The sequence below is a fragment of the Gorilla gorilla genome, chromosome 15 (assembly GCF_029281585.2).
Source record: "Gorilla gorilla gorilla isolate KB3781 chromosome 15, NHGRI_mGorGor1-v2.1_pri, whole genome shotgun sequence".
NCBI lineage: Eukaryota > Metazoa > Chordata > Mammalia > Primates > Hominidae > Gorilla > Gorilla gorilla.
Window position 1 is genome coordinate 98,243,090 of NC_073239.2, and position 24,264 is coordinate 98,267,353.

The 24,264-nt window shown below is 38.1% G+C and overlaps 1 protein-coding gene across 1 annotated transcript in view; it reads right to left on the reverse strand.

Annotated features, from left to right (window-relative positions):
• Positions 1-24,264, reverse strand: part of LOC101127591 (stonin-2) — a 260,143-nt gene that overhangs the window by 164,745 nt on the left and 71,134 nt on the right. The window lies entirely within an intron of this gene.

Below are 24,264 nucleotides of genomic sequence, written 5' to 3' on the forward strand. Positions count from 1 at the left end.
TATGTGTTATACTCCTTGACCAATATTATGTTCATAACAACTCAGAAAGCCATAATGGACTTTTTTTTTTTTTTTGAGACGGAGCTTCACTCTTGTTGCCCGGGTGCAATGGTGAGATCTCGGCTCATTGCAACCTCTGCCTCCCAGGTTCAAGTGATTCTCCTGCCTTAGCCTCCTGAGTAGCTGGGATTGCAGGCACCCACAACCACGCCCAGCTAATTTTTGTATTTTTAGTAGAGATGGGGTTTTGCCACATTGGCCAGGCTGGTCTTGAGCTCCTGACTTCAGGTGATCCGCCCATCTCAGCCTCCCAAAGTGCTGGGATTACAGGAGTGAGCCACTGCGCCCAGCCCATGATGGACTTTTGATTTCCTGGAATCCTTGGAGCTCCACACAGAAATGTCACAGTGCAGGGCAAGGTAGCCCCTGGCCTGAGGCCTGCTCCCTTCCCTTTCCCCGTTCACTGCACTGTGAAGGCCCTGTGTGCTGTGTGGGGCCCTCCTGATCCACACATCTGAGCTCTATTCCCGGTCCCCATAAGTCTAGGGGCACACAAGAGCAGCATGGTCCAGGCTTAGGTGCACAGATCTTGGAAGAGGCCACAGAAGAGAGCCAGGGTCTGCCTAGGTAGACGATCGTGGAGTCCCGGGTACATGAACCATGGTCTAGAAGGGGGGGCATGGGGACAAGTGAAGCCAGAGAGCGCCAGAACAGAGTCCAAGCCAGGGTCTGAGGGGCAACCTGTGAGGCAGTAATGGGTGGTTTTGACAGAGGAAAAAGAGTGGTGGTGGAAGCACAGAGAAATCTGCACTGGAAATGTCACTTCCACCTGCTTTCCACTGGCCCCAACACAAGTCAAGCGGCAATGCCTATGTCAGTGAGGCAGGAGAGCCATCCTGTTATAAGTGGAGACTACATCTCAGGGAGGGTAGGGCATGCTTCCTCCAGGAATATCATCTTCTTTCCTTAGATACCAGTACCGAGGGTTTAGGAGAAAACACATAAGTTGAAAATAAAAGTTAACAGCTCACAACTGGTAGCATTCTAAATGTGGTGAAATGACACAGTGCCTTGCAAATAGCAGACACTGAGGGAAAGGGGGAGAATTGGATTGATATATGCCAAAGTGGAAAATGCCCCCCAATCCCAGCATCCTCTGTGGGAAAAGGACAATAATTTGGCAAAAGAGAAAGCAGTAAGTCTCCTGGGATACATTCCGGCTCAAACTAATAATGTGTTGCTTGCGGCAACCAATTTGTACAAACAAATCAGTCCTGGGGAGGGGGAGAGGGGAGGCAACTCATACAAGTAAACCTGGCAGCATCTCCCTTCTCCCACCCTACCCTCCCTCCCACCTCTTCTCAAGAAAGCTTTTCTTCCTGATTCCAATTCTGCAGCAAAATGCCACAGACACAAGCATTTCACAAAGCATATCGGGTGAGCCCACCCTTCAGTCAATGAGAACTGAAAGAATAAAAGAAACCGCCTTTATGAAAACTAGCCAAGGATATCAAATGAAACTTTTTCTAGTTAGATGTAGCTGTTTTTCTACAACCTTAAAAAATTTTCTTCCCATTCACTAAGTCTTAGTTTTAAAATATAAGGCATTCTGAAAAGTACATTATATTGTCATACTCATAAAAGCTACTCCTTAACATATTACAGGCATTTTATGTACCTGGTCTCACTTAAACTTCAGAACAAACCTGCAGCTCAGTATTGTCATCATTATTATTATTATTTCCATTCTACAGTTGAGGAAACTAAAGGTCAGTGAGGTTACATGATTTGCCCAATATCACAGAGCAGGGAAGTGTTAGACCTGGTGTTTAACCCTGTTCTGTCAAACTCTGAACACTATGACTTTCCATTATACTACACCTATGTCCTGTAAAGAATACGGAACTAGCATTATGCTGGTGAGAAATTAACCACTAGCTCATGGCTCTTTCATACAGAAAAGACAGAAATATTTGAAAGATTAGCCCTCCCCAAAGCAAACAAGCCAGCCCCTAGCCCCTGAGCAAACAGGTCAGCCCCTAAACACATCTATCATAAAAGAAATTTAAAAATAGTCCCCATATTTCATTTTATTTCAAAATAGAAATATTTTCATTCTAATTTTTTCTGATTTTTAGATTAACGTATACTTATTATAAATAACTCAAATTATACAGAAATAAATGCAGTAAGGAATAAAAGTCCTATGTCCTCTAGATAACCACTAGCAGTTTGGGATATACCCTATCAAACTTTTTCCTAGATATTTAGAAATATACATATAAACACATACACTAATATAGCAAAATTAAATAGAGGCCAATATAGCAAAACGATTACACATTCTATTCTGTAACCTACCTTTTCAATTAACAATGTAATTGGGATAATTTCCATGACTGCATAGTATTCCACTGTATGTATGTATCATATGTTATTTGATATTTGCTTAGATATCTGGGCTTTGCTTTTGCTAATATAAACACTGCAGTACTGTACACACAGCCACATGTCTAATTATTTCCTTGGGATAAACTAATAGCTAAAGAGTATGACATTTAGACTGACACTGACTGCCAAGAATGCCCTCCAGAAAGATCTTCCCACAGTTCTCGCATGCAAATTCCCAATTCTCCACTCTCAACACTAGATATTTTCAAGCATTTTAACTTTACCAAGTCAATAGACATTATCGTTTAATCCACACAGCTGATTATTGGGATTAAATGATGTTTTTCATATCCTTTCTTTGCAGTTTTTCTTTTATGAACTAATGTAGTATTGACTTTTGAATTGGCATGTAAGCCAATGAGAGCAGTGAGATAAACTAATCCCTTGGCGAACCACCAAGTCATTCTGTAGGTAAGCAGATGAAAAGGCTGATTGAGAGACTTATTAAACATAAACAACTCTTTCCTCCTTATTACATCTGTGGGAAGTAAGCTATAAATGTTGGATCCAAAACCCAGCTCCTATAGCTTGTGACAATGCATATAATGGCTCCAGAAATACTATATAGGTTGGGCTTACAGTGTCAAACTGGTTATCTTGGGCAGGGTTGGGAGGAAACTTCTGAATTGTAGTTACATAGTATTATGGGCTGAATTGTGTCCCACACAACACATGTTAAATTCCTGACCCTGGTACCTCAGAATTGTGACTGTATCATACAGAGGTATTTAAGATGAAATGAAGTCATTGCAGTGGGCCCTAATCCAATATGTTGTCTTTATAAGAAGAGGATGTTAGGATACAGGCACCACAAAGGGGAGATCATGTGAAGATACGGGGAGAAAACTGGCCATCTCCCAGCCAAGGAGCGGCCTCAGAAGAAACCAACTCTACCGACACCTTGGTCTTGGACTTCTGGACACAGAATTGTGAGAAAATAAATTTCTGTAATCCTAGCACTTTGGGAGCCTGAGGTAGAAGGATGGCTGGGGCCCAGGAGTTCGAGACCAGCCTGGGTAACATGGTGAAACCTTGTCTCTACAAAAAAACAAAAATTAGCCGAGCATGGTGGCACATTCTTGTAGTCCCAGCTATGTGGGAGGCTGAGATGGGAGGATGGTTTGAGCCCAGGAGGCAGAGGTTGCAGTGAACCAAGATCATGCTGCTGCACTCTAGCCTGGGCGACAGAGCCAGACTTTGTCTCAAAAAAAAAAAAAATTCTGTTGTTTAAGCCACTTAGTCTGTGGTACTTTGTTATGGCAGCCTTAGGAGACTAATACATATAAGACTCTATATAAGCCTAAGGAAAAGTCAATTATCAATTTCACAGAAGAAAAGTCCAATGAGCATCCTTGGTACTGCCACTGGAAGGGCTGACATCTTGTTGACAGCCCTGTTTTTGCAACACTTGTCTGAGTTTCCAGATGCATCACAAAGTGGTGATGTGATTTGTTCTTGAGTCTCATGGCAGATGTGCTCAGCAGCAGTAAATTCTATCAAAGAAAGCTGCTCTTTTCCAGTAGCTTGGTCTCCTGAACTTTTTATGATGTTTCGTCCCTTTGACCCAATGGAAGTTGTGAAGTCATTCTCTTCTTTGAAGCAAATAAGAAACATTAACTCTCATTTTTTGGGAAAACTTATCTTAGTATCACATCAAAAAGGAGCTTTTTTTCCAGGACCTGAGTAATTTGAGAATAGAAGGAAGAGGTGCCCCTGAGGTAGTGAGGTGAGTGCAAATGGATCTGTAATGTAAAGAAGAATGTCAGCACAACTTCAATGAGAAGATGGACTACAGGTCACTATAAAAAGAGACCTCAAGGAATTACAAAGACCCAGGCCTTTCCCCAAAGGACTTTGGGACCAGAGAAAAAGATGTATGATCTAAAACACATTAGCTTGGACATTAGGACACAGGCACCACAAGGAAGTCAAGAGACTTTCTATAGCCACATCTCATTACAGTGTCAAATTTGTGAAGAAAAAAAAGAAGTGGATTTAAACCGCACTTCAGACCAAATGAACCTAACATACATTTATCGAACATTTATCTAACAGCTGCAGCATACAAATTATTCTCATGAGCACATGTAACATTCTCCAGGATAGACCCTATGTTAGACCACAAAACAAGTCTCAACACATTTTTAAAAACTAAAATAATATCAAGTATCTTCTCAGACTACAGTGGAATGAAACTAGAAATAAATAATTAGAGAAACATTGGAAACAAAGCAAATACATGGAAATTAGACATGTTCCTAAACAACCATGGGGTCATTTAAGAAGGAAATGAAAACATCTGTTGAAACACATTGAAATGGAAACACAACACACTAAAACCTATGGGCTAAAAGCAGGGCTAAGAGGGAAACAATAAACGTATACATCAAAAAATTAGAAGATTTCAAATAAATAATTAACAATGCATCTCAAGGAACTAGAAAAACAAGGATAAACCAAACTCAAAATTGGTGAAGGAAAGAAATAAGAAAAGATTAGAGCATAGCTAAACAAAATAGAACCAAAACAAAACAAAAAAAACCCCAAAGAATCAACAAAACAAAACTGGCTTTTTGAAAAGATAAAGAAAATTGATAAACCTTTAGCTAGACTAACCAAGGGAAAGGAGAGAAGTTCCCAATAAACAAAATCTGAAACAAAAAAAGGATACATTAAAACCAATAATACACAAATAAAAAGGATCATCAGAGATTATTATGAACATCTATATGTGAACAAATCAGAAAACCTAGAGGAAATACATAAATTCCTGGACACACATAAAACCTACCAGTAGTGAACAAGGAAGAAATAGAAAATCTGAATAGACCAATAACAAGTAATGAAATTGAATCAGCAACAAGTCTCTTAACAAAGAAAAGCCCAGGGTCAGATGGCTTTACATTGAATTCTACCAAACTTATAAAGAAGAATTAACATCAATTCTTCTCAAACTATTCCAAAAAATTGAAGAGTAGAGAATTCTTCCTAACTCATTTTATAAGGCCAGCATTACCCTGATACCAAACTGGACAAAAAGACAGTAAAAAAAAAAAAAAAAAAACTACAGGCCAGTATCCCTGATGAACATAGATGCAAAAATCCTCAACAAAAAACTAGCAAACTGAATCCAAAACAATAAAAATGTGAGACCCCCCCCCCATCTCTATAAAATATAAAAACATCCCGGGCATGGTGACACATGCTTGTAGTTCCAGCTACTTTGGAGGCTGAGGCAGGAGGATTGCTTGAGCCCAGGAGTTTGAAACTGTAGTAAGCTATGATCGTGCCATTGCAACAACAGAGTAGGACCCTGTCTCTTACAAAAAAAAAAAAAAAAAGATAATAAAGTAGGAGTAATCCCAGGGATTCAAGGACAGTTCAACATGTGCAAATCAAGAAATATATACATCACATCCACAAAATGAAGAAAAAAAACATAAAAATCATCTCAATAGGCAAAGAAAGAGCATTTGGTAAAATTCAACATTCCTTTATGATAAAAACTCTCAACAAATAAGGCGTAGTAAGAACAGCTCTCAACATAATAAAGGCCTTATGTGACAAACCCACAGCTAAGAATGAAGAAAAGCAGAAAGCCTTTCCTCTCAGAACTGGAACAAGACAAAGATGTCCACTTTCACCACTCCTATTTATCACAGTACTGGAAGTCCTAGCCAGAGCAATCAGGCAAGAGAAAGATATAAAAAGCATCCAAATTTGAAAAGAGGAAGTAAAATTGTTCCTCTTTACAGATGATATGATCTTATATAGAAAAACCTGAAAATACCACTGAAAAACTCTGAGAACTAATAAATTCAGTAAATTGGCAGGATACAAAATCAACACACAAAAATCAGTAGCATTTCTACACACCAATAATGAACTAGCTGAGAAAGAAATAAAGCAATCCTATTTACAATAACTACAAAAATAATCCTGAGAATAAATGTAAACAAACAGGTGAAAGACTTCTACAAGGAAAACTACAAACCATTGATTAAAGAAATTGAAGAGGACATCAAAAAAATGGAAAGACATCTCGTGCCTATGGATCACAATAATTAATATTGTTAAAATGACCATACTACCCAAAGCAATCTATAGAGTCAATGTAATTCCTATCAAAACGCCAATGACATTCTTCTCAAAAATAGAAAAAACAATCCTAAAATTCATATGAATCCACAAAGGAGCTCGAATATCCAAAGTGATACTGAGCAAAAAGAACCATCTGAAGGTATCATACTACCTTAGCTTCAAAATATTATTCAAAGTTATAGTAACTAAACAGCATGGTAATGGTATAAAAACAGACCCATAAGGCCAATGGAAAGAGCCAAGAACTAAATCCATATATTTACAGCCAGCTGACTTTCAACAAAGGTGTTAAGAACATATATTGGGGAAAGGACACCTTTTTCAATACATTGTGCTGTGAAAAGTGGATATCTACATGCAGAAGAATGAAACTAGACCCCTATCTCTATCCATATACAAAAATCAACTCAAAATGAATTAAAGACTTAAACCTAACACCCGAAACTAGTAAATGACTAGAAAAAAGTAGCAGAAACACCCCAGGGCATTGGTCTAGGCAAAGATTTTATGGCTAAGACCTCAAAAGCATAGGCAACAGAAGCAAAAATAGACAAATGGGACTATGTCAAACTAAAAAGCTTGTGCACAGTAAAGGAAATAATAATAGTGCAAAGAGTCAACCTATTGAATGGGAAAAAACATTTTCAAACTATTCATCTGAGAAGGGACTAATATTCGCATATATTAGGAAATCAAACAACTTAAATGCAGAAAACCAAATTTCCCATTAAAAAGTGGGCAAAGGATCAAACAGACACTTGTCAAAAGAAGACATACAAATGGCCAACAGGCATATGAAAAAAAATGCTAAATATCACAAATCATCAGAGAAATGCAAACCAAAGCCACAGTAAGACATCTTACCCCTATCAGTATGATACTATCAGGAATACAAAAGATAACAAATGCTAGCCAGCATAGTGAGAAAGGGGCAATACTGCTGGTGGGAATGTAAATTAGTACAGCCATTATAGAAAACAGTGTGGAGATTTCTCAAAAAACTAAAAATAAAACTACTATATGATCCAGCAATACCATTACTGGGTATTTATCCAAAGGAAAGGGTATTTGTTTATCAAAGGTGTATCAGCACCCCCATGTTTATTGTATCACTATTTACAATAGTCAAGATATGAAATCAACCTAAGTGTCCATCATTGGATGAACAGATAAAGGAAATGTGGCATACATACACAATGGAATATTATTCAGCCAAAAAAAAGAAGGATATCCTGTCATTTGCAGCAACATGGATGGAACTGGAGGTCATTATGTTAAGTGAAATAAGATAGGCACAGAAAGACAAACCGGCAAGTTCTCACTCATTTGTGGGAGCTGAAAAAGTTGATCTCATGGAGGTAGTGAGTAGAATCATAGTTATCAGAGAGTTGAAAGGGTATGCAGAGAGGTTGGTTAATGGGTACAAACATACAGTTAGATAGAAGGAACAAGTTCTGTTTGGTAAGATGACTATAGTTAACAATACTACACTGTATATTTGAAAATAGCTAGAGAGAATATGTGAAATGTTCCCAAAACAAAGAAATGATAAAAGTTTGAGGTCATGGATACTCTAAATACCCTAACTTGACTATTATACACTGTATGCAGGTATATACCACATATACCCCATAAATATGTACAAATATTATGCATCAATTAAAAAATGTAACAGAAAGAAAAAATGTTTTCTAGGCTCTGAGGGCTTCCATCTCCATTGGCTCCACTGCTTTTAACTTTCTGCATGACTGAATTGAAACCTTAAGAAAGGCAGTCCATTGTTTAATTCAGAAGAAGAAAAAAAAAAAACTTTCAGAGAGGAATGAAATGAAAAATAATCAGTTGTGCCCAGCCAATCTCTTAGGTTTTTAAACAATTCACAGAATGGGTGGGAGGCAAGGAATTACAAGGCCTGGCTCTGCTCCTAATACTTCTAGGCCTTGGCTTTCTTACCCGTAAAATGTGGAAATTTGACTAAACAATCTCTTAAGTTTCTTCTAACTTTAAAGGTCTGAGATGCTTAAAGAAACCAAAAGTCATTATGATTCTAAAACCAAACAAGAAGACTTATTTCCAGAGGCTTTGGGGTTAATAAAGTAATAATAAACACTCACGGGGGTACTCTGTACCAGCCACCATGGCTTGAGCACTTGATGTCCACTAATACTTTGTTGAGTGCATGTTAACATTTTATCTTTAAAAAGCATAGCTCATAAATCTTTTTGAAGACCTGACTTTGCACAAGAGATTCAGTGAGCAATTTCTAATGTCATTTAAATCAGTGGTGTTAAATTACTCATCTGGGAAACTACTTAAAGCTGGAGACACCATCTTTCATAGGTGAATTTGATGATTATTTGAAATGCTATCTACATTTAAAATATTCAGTAAAACAGTTCAGAATTATGACTGGAGGAACTACTTTCCATTTCTCTCAATTCTCTTTCTAGACTCAAGTGCTTGAGACTAAGGTATTTTGAGGTAAGCTCTTCTTTTTTTTTTTTTTTTTTTCTGGTGGGAGGCAAGGGATAATGCTGATTCAATGTGGCAAAAATGGGAAATGTAGCTTTACAAAATTCATTGGACACCTCCCTAATACCAAGAATTATGCTGAAAACTAGAGTGTGAGGACAATCCAGAAATGAAAACATCACTATTGCCCTGGAGGACTGAAGAGTTTGGTAGGGAGATAACATCCATGCCAAGAGCTCTCCTATAATAAGAGGTGACAGGAACTGTGACATGGAGCAAAACTCACGAGAGAACCTGCTTCGGATAGCTTACTTTGAATTTTTTCTTTAGGACCATACTTGGCACAAAGTAAGAACTGTGTGAGAGAAAACATTATTTTAATTTGATCTTATATCATCAGTAGGACTTTGTCATGTGGACAAAAATGGAGTTATTAAGGTGAAAGCAGCAGTAGAGGCACAAAGGTGCAAAATTTTGAAGCATAATGGGGCAAAGAGTTTGACAGAGATTCTGTCCATTCAAAATGTGAAATCCCTTTTAAATCTGTTCAGTTTTTTTCTAACCTAGTCCAGTTCCCCAGTCCAGGCCACCATCTATCTTGTCTGGATACTGCCCTGACCTCTAGCTGGTATGAGGTTCTAGCCTAGTGGCTGGCACATAGTAGTTCCTCATCTGTTGAATAAATGAATCAGCTGGCATTAGGCATTAGATCCACAGAGTCTGTGCTTCATTGTATAAGCACCAGAGGCGTATAAGCAAAGCAGGGATTCTTAGCTGTTTTGTGCTATCGACCATTTGTCAGTCTCCTAAAGCCTAGGACGCCTTCTCAAGATAATGTGTTAAATACATGAACAAATACATAAGACTTAAAAAGAAAAGTATATATTGAAATACTTATCTAATATTAAAAACTGACTTCATGAGTTTCTGATATAACAATATCACCACTTCTTTATTAAAACATTAATACTATCATAATTAATGGTAGTATTACCATAATAACTATAATAATGCTATCATTATTATGGTTAATACTACTACTAATACAACCATTAATACAGCCAAGAACTACCATTATTTCCAAGTAGCAATGATAAAAGATAAAGGATATCTTAAGATATCTGTCACAACTATAATGTGCTATGGAAACATCTATGCTTTCTGTTGGTGACTAAGTGGAAGGTACTGCTAATGTTACTGTAGTTTGTTGCCTACATCCATAATTGAGGGACATGCTCATCTCATTAACCTCCTTAGGGACTGGAGACAATAAAGATGTAAATCATCCAAGTTGATGGACCCTCTGGATTCCAGGTGGTTCCATATCTAGTTTGAATCACCTGACTGGAACCGAAAAAACACAGCATCTTATACTCTTCCCTACAGGATTGGGAACAGAGGAGTGACCCTTCCTGAGGGCCCAGCCACAGGAGGGACAGAGCTGCATAATGTTGACAAGCCTGGATGTCATTCTTAATTTTAGCACTTAACTAATGTGTGACTCTGGCATTGGTGTCCTCATCTGTTAAAGAAGGATCATAACACTAAAAAGAACATCACAGAGGATATCAATAAAAAGCATTACAGTTGTCACCTCCTCTTCAGTATTACCACATTAGCCATTCTGAAAGGGACTTGCAAAAATCTCTGGTTGGAGACCACAAGTTTTTTATTAAGAGCTTCCAAAATACCTCGTTTACACCACCCTTTTGGAACACAGCATCTTAAACTGTTGCTCTTTCTTAGATTTTGCTCCACACAGATGGTTCAGTAACCACAAGAATATATTTCAATATCATGGAAAAGCTTTCCCTAAGTCACCATATTTGCAGTCTCTGAGGTGAATAAATAGGGAAGAAAAATATGGCTATTTTGGTCAAAGAATGTATAGGACAGTAATATTCTGAAATATGTAAACTTAAGAGAGCATTCTTCCACTGCACCTCCACACATCTACATGAATTAATTCAAAAAAAATTTAAAAGATGACAGTAAAATTCAAATAAGAACAGGAAAAAAATGGAGATTATTGGATAATAGTCTTACATTTGAAAACATGGGGAAAAGTTTTATTTCCACACTAGTCACATCCATGTGTTCTCTTTTAATTCTTACCAATCATGAAAATACATTTCAGTGAGCAAATACACTTAAGCCTAGGTAATTGGAGAAAAGGTTTGGAAATGAAGGTCTTCTAGCTCTGTATCAGAAAATTTAATTTAGGACATTAACAAGATGACAGAATGGAAGGTCCCAGCTTCACCACCCCCAACAAAGAGTTCAACTAGCAACTATCCACAGACAGGAACACCTAGGTGAAATCCCGCAAACTGGAACAAATCTCAGTCACCTACATGGTCCACAGGATGAAATGAAAACCTCATGGAAAGGGTAAGAGAAATAGACTCACTTTAACCACTTCACTCCTCCCCTTCCCCCACAAGTCGGCACAGGGCCAACAGAGAGGATTTCTGCTTGGGACCCCGTTTTCTACAGAGGAAAAAGAAAATCAGAGGCAGACACCCAGCTTCCTTAGGATTCTCAAACACTTCCCAGTAAGCCCACGGTCATTGCACACCTCCACCAAGACCTGTGTCCAGAAGGAAACCATACATCTAAAACACCTGGGGTCAGGTAGCAACAAAGCAAGAAGGCAGAGCCCACAGCAAACAGGATGTAGACCTTGGTGGTAGGTCTGTGTACTTGACAGTGGTGGCGCCCTATCGAGTTACTAGCTAACAGCATAGCCCACCGACAAAGCTGATCTGCCATACCTAGGAGTTCAAACAGTTCTCAGTCCAGCCTCAGAGCCCATCCCAAGGCGCCACATGGTAAGGAGGCAAACCTCAACTATGTATTTACACTGAGAAAAGCAGAGGAAAACAAAGCAGCTTGTCCTATCTTTCCTGATCAGAAACTCCACCTGACCTCTGGGCTTCTCCTGCAACCCTGTCTAGCTGCTAAACTCAAAGAGTGGTATCACCTGGCCAGGGAATGCACCCTGTGGCCTGGCCCAATTTGAGGTGACAACAGGGTCCATCCAACAGCTCAGCCTGACTGCAGAGGTCAGCCAGTGGTCTCACCAGATACTGGAGCCCAGCCAGCTGCCCCATCCAAATGCAAGGCAAAGGAAGCAGCCCAGTCATCTAGAGAATCTGAAAGCAAGTTCTGTCTTTCCAGGGTCTTTACCAGCTGTCCTATCGGAATCACTAAACAGTGAAGGCCTACCTCTACAAAAGAACACCTGTTAACAGCCAGAAAAGATGGCTGCATCCTCAAATACGCAGATATCGATGCAAGAACACAAGGATTACAAAGACTTAGGAAATCGTGACACCTCCAAAAGAAACAAACAAAGCTCCAACTATGGGCCCAAAAGAAAGGGGGATCTATGAAATGACAGACAAAAAATTCAGAATAATTCTCTCAAAAAAGTTCAGTAAATAACAAGAATATATGGATAAATATGCAATAAAATTTGGAAAATTATACATGAACGAGAATTTTGACAAAAAAATAGAAACAACAACAAAAAATAGAAATCCTAGAGATAAAGAACACAATTACTGAAGTGAAAAATGCAACAGAGGCTGGGCACGGTGGCTCACGCCTGTAATCCCAGCACTTTGGGAGGCCAATGTGGGCAGATCATGAGGTCAGGAGTTCAAGACCAGCCTGGCCAACACGGTGAAGCCCTGTCTCTACTAAAAATACAAAAATTAGCTGGGCATGTTTGCGCATTCCTGTACTCCCAGCTACTCGGGAGGCTGATGCAGAATTGCTTGAACCGGGACCTGGGAGGCGGAAGTTGCAGTGAGCAGAGATCACTCTGTCACAGAAAAAAAAAAAATGAAATAGAACACTTCAACAGCAGGCTTGACTAAATGGAAGAAAGAATGAGTGAGCTCAAAGACAGAACATTTGAAATTATCCATTCAGAAGAGAAAAAAAAGAATGCAAAAGAATGAAGAAAGCCTACAGGACTTATGGATAAGGCACCATCAAGAGACCTAACCTTCACACAACAGAAATTCAAGAAGGAGAAGAAAGAGAAAGGGAGCCAGAAAGCGTATTTTAAAAAATAATAGTTGAAAATTTCTCTAACCTGAGGAAAGATGACAACATCCAGGTACAGGAAGTGCAGAAGTCTCCAATAAAATTCAACCCAAAGAGGCGTTCACAAAGACACATAATTAAATTATCAAAAATCAAAGACAAATAAAAAATTATGAGCACACCAAGAGATAAGAAATACATCACATACAAAGGGGTCCCAATACAACTATAATCAATTTCTCAGCAGAAACTCTGTAGGTCTGAAGAGAATGGGATGATATATTCCAAGTGCTGAAGGAAAAAAGAAACTTGCCAACCAAGAATACTTTGCTCAACAAAGCTGTCTCTGAAATGAGGGAAAAATAAAAAATTTTCCAGACAAACAAAAGTTAAGGGAGTTCATTGCCAGTATGCCTATCTTATAGGTACTGATAAGTGAAGTTTTTAAAAGTTGAAGCAAAATGCTGCTATTAAATCATAAATAATGTAAAAATTATGAAAGCACAAAACCCTTCACGTCCCTTGTAAGGTGGATTCGTAGGTATTTTATTCTCTTTGAAGCAATTGTGAATGGGAGTTCACTCATGATTTGGCTCTCTGTCTGTCTGTTACTGGTGTATAAGAATGCTTGTGATTTTTGTACATTGATTTTGTATCCTGAGACTTTGCTGAAGTTGCTTATCAGCTTAAGGAGATTTTGGGCTGAGACAATGGGGTTTTCTAGCTATACAATCATGTCGTCTGCAAACAGGGACAATTTGACTTCCTCTTTTCCTAATTGAATACCCTTTATTTCCTTCTCCTGCCTAATTGCCCTGGCCAGAACTTCCAACACTATGTTGAATAGGAGTGGTGAGAGAGGGCATCCCTGTCTTGTGCCAGTTTTCAAAGGGAATGCTTCCAGTTTTTGCCCATTCAGTATGATATTGGCTATGGGTTTGTCATACACAGCTCTTATTTTGAGATACGTCCCATCAATACCTAATTTATTGAGAGTTTTTAGCATGAAGGGTTGTTGAATTTTGTCAAAGGCTTTTTCTGCATCTATTGAGATAATCATGTGGTTTTTGTCTTTGGTTCTGTTTATATGCTGGATTATATTTATTGATTTGCATATATTGAACCAGCCTTGCATCCTAGGGATGAAGCCCACTTGATCATGGTGGATAAGCTGTTTGATGTGTTGCTGGATTCGGTTTGCTAGTATTTTATTGAGGATTTTTGCATCAATGTTCATCAAGGATATTGGTCCAAAATTCTCCTTCTTGGTTGTGTCTCTGCCAGGCTTTGGTATCAGGATGATGCTGGCCTCATAAAATGAGTTAGGGAGGATTCCCTCTTTTTCTATTGATTGGAATAGTTTCAGAAGGAATGGTACCAGTTCCTCCTTGTACCTCTGGTAGAATTCAGCTGTGAATCCATCTGGTCCTGGACTCTTTTTGGTTGGTAAGCTATTGATTATTGCCACAATTTCAGCTCCTGTTATTGGTCTATTCAGAGATTCAACTTCTTCCTGGTTTAGTCTTGGGAGAGTGTATGTGTTGAGGAATTTATCCATTTCTTCTAGATCTTCTAGTTTATTTGCGTAGAGGTGTTTGTAGTATTCTCTGATGGCAGTTTGTATTTCTGTGGGATCAGTGGTGATATTCCCTTTATCATTTTTTATTGCGTCTATTTGATTCTTCTCTCTTTTTTTCTTTATTAGTCTTGCTAGCTGTCTATCAATTTTGTTGATCCTTTTAAAAAACCAGCTCCGTTACCATTTCAGGACATAGGCATGGGCAAGGACTTCATGTCTAAAACACCAAAAGCAATGGCAACAAAAGACAAAATTGACAAATGGGATCTAATTAAACTAAAGAGCTTCTGCCCAGCAAAAGAAACTACCATCAGAGTGAACAGGCAACCTACAAAATGGGAGAAAATTTTCACAACCTACACATCTGACAAAGGGCTAATATCCAGAATCTACAATGAACTCAAACAAATTTACAAGAAAAAAACAAACAACCTCATCAAAAAGTGGGCGAAGGACATGAACAGACACTTCTCAAAAGAAGACATTTATGCAGCCAAAAAACACATGAAAAAATGCTCACCATCACTGGCCATCAGAGAAATGCAAATCAAAACCACTATGAGATATCATCTCACACCAGTTAGAATGGCAATCATTAAAAAGTCAGGAAACAACAGGTGCTGGAGAGGATGTAGAGAAATAGGAACACTTTTACACTGTTGGTGGGACTGTAAACTAGTTCAACCATTGTGGAAGTCAGTGTGGCGATTCCTCAGGGATCTAGAACTAGAAATACCATTTGACCCAGCCATCCCATTACTGGGTATATACCCAAAGGACTATAAATCATGCTGCTATAAAGACACATGCACACGTATGTTTATTGCGGCACTATTCACAATAGCAAAGACTTGGAACCAACCCAAATGTCCAACAGTGATAGACTGGATTAAGAAAATGTGGCACATATACACCATGGAATACTATGCAGCCATAAAAAACGATGAGTTCATGTCCTTTGTAGGGACATGGATGAAATTGGAAATCATCATTCTCAGTAAACTATCGCAAGAACAAAAAACCAAACACCGCATATTCTCACTTATAGGTGGGAATTGAACAATGAGAACACATGGACACAGGAAGGGGAACATCACACTCTGGGGACTGTTGTGGGGTGGGGGGAGGGGGGACGGATAGCATTGGGAGATATACCTAATGCTAGATGACGAGTTAGTGGGTGCAGCGCACCAGCATGTCACATGTATACCTATGTAACTAACCTGCACATTGTGCACATGTACCCTAAAACTTAAAGTATAATAATAAAATGTAAAAAATAAAAAAAAGCACCAAACCCAATGGTATAAGTAAAGCAGAGCCATATTCAGAATACTCTAAATGTACTATAATGATGATGTGTAAGGCAATTTTATCCCTAGCATTAAGGGTTAAGAGACAAAACTATTAATAACAACTATAGCTAAAATAAATTGTCAAAGGATACCCATTACAAAATAATATAAATTCTGACATTAAAACCATAAGGTGTGGGGGGAGGGAGGAGTAAATGTGTAGAGTTGTTATATACAATCAAAATTATCATCAACTTGAAACAGGCGATCTGATGTATAAGATGTTCTATGTAAGCCTCTTGGTGATCACAAAGCAAAAATCTTTAGTAGAAGAGCAAAAGTACAAAAGATCAAAGCATACCACTACAGAAAACCATAAAATCACAAATGAAGTCAGAAGAAAGGAAGGAAAATGTATCTACAAAACAACCAGAAGGCAATTAATAAAATGGCAGTGGTAATTTTTTACCTATTAATACTTACCTTGAATGTAAATTGATTAAATTACTCAATAAAAAGACAAAGAGTGACTGCATGGATAAAAAAACAAGACCCAACTATATGCTGGGTCACCTCCCTTTTCAAGACACACATAGACTGAAAGTGAAGGAATGGAAAAAGATATTCCACACAAATGGCAACCAAAAGAGAGCTGGGATAGCTATACTTGTATCAGGCAAAATAGACCTTCAGTCAAAAACAGTAAGAAGAGACAAATAAGGACATTATGTAATGATTAAGGGGTCAATTCATCAAGAGAATACAATGATTATAAATACATATGCCCCCAATATCGAAGCACCTAAATACATAAAACAAATATTAAAAGATTGAAGGGAAAGACATATTGCAATACAATAATCATATCGGACTTGAATACTCTATGTTCAATAATGGCCAGATTAACCAGACAGAAAAGTAATAAGGAAACACTGGACTTGAACAACACTTTAGACCAAATGGACCTAGCAAACATATACAGAACATTCCATCCAACAGCAACAGAATATACATTCTTCTCAAGTGCATCCAGAACATTATCCAGTATAGATCATATGTTGGGTCACAAGACAAGTCTTGCTAAATTAGAGAAGACTGAAATCATATCAAGTGTGTTTTCTGACCACAGTGTAAACAAATAGAAATCAATCACATGGAGAATTTCAGAAAATTCACAAATATATAGAAATTCAACAACATGACTCTCAGCCAATGGGTCAAAGAAGAAATTAAAAGGATTTAAACATATCTTGAGACAAACAAAAACAGAAACACAATGTACCACAACTTATGGAATGTGGCAAAGACAGTTCTAAGAGAAAAGTTTATCGCAATGAACACCTACATCAAAAAATAAGGAATACTGCAAGTAGTAATTTAATGTACACCTCAAGAAAACAGAGAAAGCTGAACAAACTAAGCCCAATGTCAATAGAAAAAAGAAATAATAAAGATCAAAGCAGAAATACCTGAAGTAGAGACTAGAAAAATACAAAAAAATCAATGAAACGAAGAGTTGGTTTTTGAAGAGATAACATGGATGAACTTTTAGCTAGACTAAGAAAAAATGGAAGACACAAGTAAATAAAATGAGAAATGAAAGGGGAGACATTACAACTAATCACAGAAATACAAAGGATATTAAAAGAATATTACGATTACATGCCAAAAAGTAGGATAACCTGGAAGAAACGGATAAATTCCCTAACAAATGTAATCTACCAAGACTGAATCACAAGGAAATAGAAAATCTGAGCAAACCAATAACCAGTAAGGAGACTGAACCAGTGATTTAAAAACAAACAAACAAAAAACATCCATCAAAGAAAAATTCCAATGGCTTTACTGCTGAAGTCTGCCATTAGCCAGGTGTGGTGGTGCACACCTGTGGTCCCAGCCACATAAGGGGCTGAGGGCAGAGGATCGCTCAATCCTGGGAGGTTGAGGCTGCAGTGAGCTGTCTTCATGCCACTATACTCCAGCCTTGGCAACAGAGCAACACCTTGTATTAAAAGAAATGTTTTTAAATAAAGAAGAATTCCAATCCTCACAAACTCTTTTTTTTTTTTTTATTTTACTTTAAGTTTTAGGGTACATGTGCACATTGTGCAGGTTAGTTACATATGTATACATGTGCCGTGCTGGTGCGCTGCACCCACTAACTCGTCATCTAGCATTAGGTATATCTCCCAGTGCTATCCCTCCCCCCTCCCCCCACCTCACAACAGTCCCCAGAGTGTGATATTCCCCTTCCTGTGTCCATGTGATCTCACTGTTCAATTCCCACCTATGAGTGAGAATATGCGGTGTTTGGTTTTTTGTTCTTGCGATAGTTTACTGAGAATGATGATTTCCAATTTCATCCATGTCCCTACAAAGGACGTGAACTCATCATTTTTTATGGCTGCATAGTATTCCATGGTGTGTATGTGCCACATTTTCCTAATCCAGTCTATCACTGTTGGACATTTGGGTTGGTTCCAAGTCTTTGCTATTGTGAATAATGCCACGATAAACATACGTGTGCATGTGTCTTTATAGCAGCATGATTTATAGTCATTTGGGTATACACCCAGTAATGGGATGGCTGGGTCAAATGGTATTTCTAGTTCTAGATCCCTGAGGAATCGCCACACTGACTTCCACAATGGTTGAACTAGTTTACAGTCCCACCAACAGTGTAAAAGTGTTCCTGTTTCTCCACATCCTCTCCAGCACCTGTTGTTTCCTGACTTTTTAATGATTGCCATTCTAACTGGTGTGAGATGGTATCTCATAGTGGTTTTGATTTGCATTTCTCTGATGGCCAGTGATGATGAGCATTTTTTCATGTGTTTTTCGGCTGCATAAATGTCTTCTTTTGAGAAGTGTCTGTTCATGTCCTTCGCCCACTTTTTCATGGGGTTGTTTGTTTTTTTTCTTGTAAATTTGTTTGAGTTCATTGTAGATTCTGGATATTAGCCCTTTGTCAGATCAGTAGGTTGCGAAAATTTTCTCCCATTTTGTAGGCTGCCTGTTCACTCTGATAGTAGTTTCTTTTGCTGTGCAGAAGCTCTTTAGTTTAATTAGATCCCATTTGTTAATTTTGTCTTTTGTTGCCATTGCTTTTGGTGTTTTGGACATGAAGTCCTTGCCCATGCCTATGTCCTGAATGGTATTGCCTAGGTTTTCTTCTAGGGTTTTTATGGTTTTAGGTCTAACGTTTAAATCTTTAATCCATCTTGAATTGATTTTTGTATAAGGTGTAAGGAAGGGATCCAGTTTCAGCTTTCTACATATGGCTAGCCAGTTTTCCCAGCACCATTTATTAAATAGGGAATCCTTTCCCCATTGCTTGTTTTTCTCAGGTTTGTCAAAGATCAGATAGTTGTAGGTATGCGGCATTATTTCTGAGGGCTCTGTCCTGTTCCATTGATCTATATCTCTGTTTTGGTACCAGTACCATGCTGTTTTGGTTACTGTAGCCTTGTAGTATAGTTTGAAGTCAGGTAGTGTGATGCCTCCAGCTTTGTTCTTTTGGCTTAGGATTGACTTGGCGATGCGGGCTCTTTTTTGGTTCCATATGAACTTTAAAGTAGTTTTTTCCAATTCTGTGAAGAAAGTCATTGGTAGCTTGATGGGGATGGCATTGAATCTGTAAATTACCTTGGGCAGTAGGGCCATTTTCACAATATTGATTCTTCCTACCCATGAGCATGGAATGTTCTTCCATTTGTTTGTATCCTCTTTTATTTCTTTGAGCAGTGGTTTGTAGTTCTCCTTGAAGAGGTCCTTCACATCCCTAGAAGAAATGGATAAATTCCTCGACACATACACTCTCCCAAGACTAAACCAGGAAGAAGTTGCATCTCTGAATAGACCAATAACAGGAGCTGAAATTGTGGCAATAATCAATAGCTTACCAACCAAAAAGAGTCCAGGACCAGATGGATTCACAGCCGAATTCTACCAGAGGTACAAGGAGGAACTGGTACCATTCCTTCTGAAACTATTCCAATCAATAGAAAGAGAGGGAATCCTCCCTAACTCATTTTATGAGGCCAGCATCATTCTGATACCAAAGCCGGGCAGAGACACAACCAAAAAAGAGAATTTTAGAGCAATATCCTTGATGAACATTGATGCAAAAATCCTCAATAAAATACTGGCAAACCGAATCCAGCAGCACATCAAAAAGCTTATCCACCATGATCAAGTGGGCTTCATCCCTGGGATGCAAGGCTGGTTCAATATATGCAAATCAATAAATGTAATCCAGCATATAAACAGAGCCAAAGACAAAAACCACATGATTATCTCAATAGATGCAGAAAAAGCCTTTGACAAAATTCAACAACCCTTCATGCTAAAAACTCTCAATAAATTAGGTATTGATGGGACGTATTTCAAAATGATAAGAGCTATCTATGACAAACCCACAGCCAATATCATACTGAATGGGCAAAAACTGGAAGCATTCCCTTTGAAAACTGGCACAAGACAGGGATGCCCTCTCTCACCACTCCTATTCAACATAGTGTTGGAAGTTCTGGCCAGGGCAATTAGGCAGGAGAAGGAAATAAAGGGTATTCAATTAGGAAAAGAGGAAGTCAAATTGTCCCTGTTTGCAGACGACATGATTGTATAGCTAGAAAACCCCATTGTCTCAGCCCAAAATCTCCTTAAGCTGATAAGCAACTTCAGCAAAGTCTCAGGATACAAAATCAATGTGCAAAAATCACAAGCATTCTTATACACCAACAACACACAAACAGAGAGCCAAATCATGAGTGAACTCCCATTCACAATTGCTTCAAAGAGAATAAAATACCTAGGAATCCAACTTACAAGGGATGTGAAGGACCTCTTCAAGGAGAACTCACAAACTCTTTAAAAAAATTAAAGAGAAAACATTTCCAAACTCTTTTAATGAGGCCAGCATAGCTCTTCTTATGAGCCAAACAAGGACATTACAAGAAAAGGAAACTACCGGAAAGGATCCTTCATGAACATAAATGCCAAAATCCTCAACAAAATACTGGCAAACTAAATTTAATAGCACATTAAAATAATCATTCACCTACAATTAAGTGGCATTTATCCCTGGGATGCAAAGATGTTTCAATATATGCAAATCAATATATGTGATAATCACATTAACAAAATCAGTATGCCAAAGAGATGTCTGCATGCCCATGTTCACTACAGCACTATTAAACAATACACAAGTTATGGAATCAACCTAAGTGTCCATCAGTGGATGAACGGATGAAGAAAATGTGGCATACATACACAATGAAATACTATTTAGCCTTTAAAAAGAAAAATATTTTGTAATTTGCAACAACATGGATGGACTTGGATAACATTATGATAGGTGAAATAAGCCAGGCACAGAAAAACAAGTACCACATATTCTCCCTTACATGTGGAATGTAGAACAATCAAACTCAAAGAAGCAAAAAGTAGAATGGTGGTTACCAGAGCCTGGGGAGATGCAGGGAATGGGTAGATGTTGGTTAAAGGGTACAAAGCCTCAATTAGACAGTAGTAATAAGGTTTTTATTTCTTGAAAATATATTACACGGTGTGATGAATACAGTGACTAATACTGTATTTTAGATTGGAAAATTGCTAAGAGAATACATTTCAAATCTTCTCACCACAAAAATAATAAGTATTTAAGGTGATAGATATGTTAATTGATTTAATTGTTCCACATTGTATTACAAAATCATAACATAACTTTGTACCCCATAAATACATATAATTTGTCTACTTATAATTTAAAAATTTTAAATTTAAAAAAGGATTAATTTATTCCACAAAAATCCACTGTGTAATTTCAATGTGCCAGGCAGCATGCTGGGGATATACAATAGAAGTGGCTCCTGCTTACACAAAGGTCTCGGTCCAGTGGAGGACTCCTAAACAAAGAATTGTGGTCCAGTGAAATAAGCACATGATGGGGGTTTGTATATTGCTCCTGGGAAATGCGGCGGAGGCAGCACTGCATCTGGGGAAGGCTCTCTATAATTGCTCCTTCCGGCAAGTGACTGTGTTCACAAACACCAGCCTCCCACAGTATACCAGGCACAGGGCAGGGTGAGCCCAGGAAAGAGACTTGGGTTGAATCCCAACTACCTTTTTTATTTGTGTGACTTTTGCCAAATCATTTAACCTCTTTAGCTGTTGTTTCTGCATTCATAAAATGGGATAATATGTACTTTTAAATTGTGAAGATTAAATGAGATAATATATGTATAAAGTATATAGTATAGGACATTCCTGGCACACAGTAGAAACAATTACACATAGAAACAATTTTAAAAATTATATATAAAAATCATTTTAATGGCAAAAAAAGCTGTTTGCAGATTATCACTTCCTCATGGGAAAATATCACATAGCTTACTTTTCTTTGTATTCTCAGTAACTGACAAATGGTAGGAACTCAATATATGTGTTTCTGAGAAACTTTTGAACCTTCTGGAAAAAGCTTCAAACAAAGCAATCATTAGAGTTTTTTGGTTTTAATAAGGATTAAAATCTAAAATGCACAACAAATGAAGACAAAAATACATAAGAACAGAAATGAGGCCAAATTTGTTAATGAAAGAGTGAAAAGATGTGATTTGTTTAAAAAAAAAAAAATGCTCTGCTATTCTTCCATTTTGAGGAAGGAAAATATTGTTCAGGAAAAAGATGAGTATCTCTGACGTTTGTAACTAGGAGAAAGAATTTTAAAAATTAGTTAACTTGTTTCTGTTATCCAAGCAAAATATATTCAAGGTTTAAAAATATCATAAAATAGAGATGTGCCTTAAGAACAACAAAAATTTCCTGTAATCCCATCAAGCACAACAGTAATCACTGTTTACCTGCAAATCTGGGCCCTCCACTCTGGTTTGGAGCTCTATGAGCTGCAGCAGGATTACAGCAAAACAGGCAACAGAGAAACATGTTATATCTTGTACAGAGACATGCAGCCCAGGTGATGATCTTATTAAATAATGACGAGAACCTTTCTGAGCATCTAAAGTTGTTGTCACAAAAATTGAGGTTCCCCAGGCCACAACTCTCTACTCACTTTGGGAAATCACTTTGAGACACCCTTTGGGAAATGCTGGACTCTAAAATCCAAATAGAATACAAACACTTGTTTCTGAGAAAAAGAAACTGAGTTCAAAATCTCTAGCGATATCCTACTGCTCTGGCAGGAGTCCACTGTGATCCGTTAAATGCAAATGAATCAAGAACATCTGGTCTAAATTTGTTTTAAAGCCTATGAGGGTTTAAATACAAAGAAAGTCTGGCAAAATATAGTTTTGAGTCTGCTGAATCTAGAATTTTATATTTTTTAAAAAGGCCAAGAGGTTCAGCAGAGCAAGAGACAAAGTAAGGCTAACTTTATAAAGTTAACTAATACAGGTAGTTTGTCAAAATATTTCTTTCTGGTTTCTCTAGCTTTCTAACACTTTAGCAGTGTTAGAAAACACTGCTAAAATGGCATGTACTTCCAAGTCAGCTTTGCCAATTTATGTATGTTTGGGTTTCTGTACACCACGATCTGACCAAGTAGGCAGTAGAGATTAATGAAAAGCTACATTTGTATATATATGTGTGTGTATACATATACATATACATGTATACGAATATAAATTATATATAAACATACATATAATTTCGGGAATTTTCAAAGTCTTTAATAAGCGAATACATGTTATAAATCTCCAACAAAGGGGGCACAGCGTGACCTAATACACTGGCCCCCGCATCTGGATCTTATTGGCCTTTTGCATGGGACACACTTTGGAAAATGCTGGACTCTTAAGTTCAAGTGGGATACAAACGTCAGGGATGCAGATGATTTTAGCCACCTGTATGGTAAATCCACCTGATAGCAATAACATAAACACAGCCTGAGAAGGACCCTGTATGGCAAATTCACATGAATGTGTGTGCTGAGCTAATGAATCCTGGCGTAGCCAACTTGGGGATTTGTTCCTTGTCTATGAGGAACATCTGAGCCCCCAGCCCATCCCATGGAACACAGGCTATACAGTGGATCAAGGCCCCAAGTTCTGGGTTGAATAAAGGTTGCCAGATGGAGGTTGCTAGCAAAATGGTGCTAACTGAAAATGCTATATAAACTGCATGCTTTTTGCAAGTGGTTGCTGTTGTCCTGTCCAGTCTCCCGCCACTGGATTCTCTTCCCTGTATGTAAGCCACCCGTAAAGGCCCATGTCTTGTTTGCTGGCTTTGGGTCTCTTCTTCAACCTCATGAACCTGGTGCCATCCCCACTAGAGTTGATAGGGGTTTGGCACACC